This window comes from Typopeltis vanoorti, chromosome 7, assembly GCF_054136105.1.
Source record: "Typopeltis vanoorti isolate ZY-2024b chromosome 7, IOZ_Tvanoo_1.0, whole genome shotgun sequence".
Lineage (NCBI taxonomy): Eukaryota > Metazoa > Arthropoda > Arachnida > Uropygi > Thelyphonidae > Typopeltis > Typopeltis vanoorti.
Genome location: NC_143555.1, coordinates 88,128,147 through 88,130,209, shown reverse-complemented (window position 1 = coordinate 88,130,209; position 2,063 = coordinate 88,128,147). Strand labels below are relative to the sequence as shown.

At 34.4% G+C, this 2,063-nt stretch overlaps 1 non-coding gene across 1 annotated transcript; it reads right to left on the bottom strand.

Annotated features, from left to right (window-relative positions):
- Nucleotides 1-1,567: 1,567 nt before the first annotated feature.
- Nucleotides 1,568-1,651, bottom strand: TRNAL-CAG (transfer RNA leucine (anticodon CAG)). Its single transcript has one exon. It is a non-coding gene; the product is annotated as a tRNA-Leu (tRNA).
- Between the last annotated feature and the right edge of the window lie 412 nt (nt 1,652-2,063).

Here is a 2,063-nt window from a genome sequence, read left to right as displayed (position 1 = left end):
TGCTGTAGTGTCGCAGCGCATATGTACGAGCCGCCACTGTATAGCACAGTTAGAAACGTCGCGTAACCTGATAATGAAAGATGTGATGACAAATTTATAACTGTGTTAATCGAAACTAAGCTGGTCTCATGCCGATGCGACAAGGTTACGTCTCCTGCAAACAAGGCAAACCTCTCGAGAGCACCTGAAATTTAACGTGCGCATCCAATGGTTGTACTGTTTTCATACACTGTCATTCTTGTTCTGTGTTTTTTATTCATCACTACCTGATTGATTTCATGTCTTGTGACTATTAATTCACAAAAAAATTGGTACAATGCTGTAGTAGCAATAAAGGCAAGTCCCAGGTAGTCATCTATCCGTATGAGGCAAATTTACCATATATAAGCGTCAATTATAGGAATAGGCAATATTTTTGAAAATATGTCGTGATATCACGCATATTATTTTACGCTACAATACGTTCTGCTCTATCAAAGAAATCACATGTGCACAGACAGAGCATAAACAAGAGCATAATACCATGATACAAGTTTTAGTTATAAGTACCGCTTCCAGTTTTGTTACGATGAGTAATTAATACACATGAAAAATGTTTTTTTTTGTGTGTGTGTGTGTGTGTGTGTGTGTGTGTGTGTGTGTGTGTGTGTGTGTGTGTGTGTGTGTGTGTGTGTGTGTGTGTGTGTGTGTGTGTGTGTGTGTGTTGCGTTTTCCTCCTAACAGTATTTCCAAGCAATGATTAACATTTACATTTCCAATTTTGTATCAGTATTCATATTGATACAAATGTTGTATCAATATGACACAATATTTGAGATACAAAGTTTACTTAAAGTTTTACGGTTTTCGTACTTACAGTTTTGCTGCTTATTCCTAGAAGTGACACTTCCATGGAATTAGATTTCAGAGGGTTCTTTCTTGTGACCTTTGTACTTCCCAATGGCAGCAGCGGGGGAGGGGCTAGCCGTTGCTTTTTACATTTGTGTTTTTATATCTATATTCCGACCATTACATCCTTATTTTTATTTTTATATATACATATATTTACACTATATAATTCATACAGTATCAGTACTTTATGTTACTTTACAACGGCTGGTAGTTGATCTTATTGGCAAATTTAATTAGTTCTGAGTAATACTTTTCAATAAGACTCTGTTTTGACACTGGCCACTTGTCTCCAGAAGTAATGACGTGATGCATTAAGGGCATCCGGGATGGAAGTAACAAATGTCTAGTAATAAATTAGCTAAAAGTTGGGTTTTGGTCACGAAAATATCGCTTTTCAATATTACATGGAAAATTCTCATTATCTCATGAATATATTTATATATTTAATGGTGAAGCTTCGCGTTTAAATCTTTCTGCAGAAAACTAAGAAGAAATGGAAACATTCATATCTGAAGAAAATATTTGCAAAGAGTTTACTTATTTTAATTGTGGTCTATTAATATTTTCTATTTTTATCTAAAATATGCACCTCATTTATAAGTGCTATTAATGCTTTAAGCAACTCAAGTAGTGATAAACAACAAACATAAATTAATGCATTTTTTAAATTATAAAATGTCAGAATCGGGATTCGAACCCACGCCCAGAGAACTGGACTGCGACCTGAACGCAGCGCCTTAGACCGCTCGGCCATCCTGACATATATCGAAATGCATCTTAACCCTTCTAATATCAAGTAAAAATCGTAAGGGAATATCATTTGAAATACACATACAAGTCGTACGTTAATCAAAACACGGTTAACAGAAAATTAGGAGGTAAGGCTAAGAATTATTTTTTAAACCGTAAATGTCCTCTGAACCTGAATACTTTAAAGGAAACAAGAACAAAGAAAAAAGTATTCTCTCTGTCTGTAGGAGTCTCGCTATTTATACTGAATAAAGAAAAGCAGGTCCATGTCTTGATTAGGATTTTAGGAAATAGTAAACTACGCCTGATTTGTAGCTTACACTGTTCCAATTTCAAAAAGATTTATAAAATGTAAGATGGAGACTTTCGTATTGAAATATAGACAGTGTTTGCTAAGACATTAATTTTTTTTTTTAGTTTAG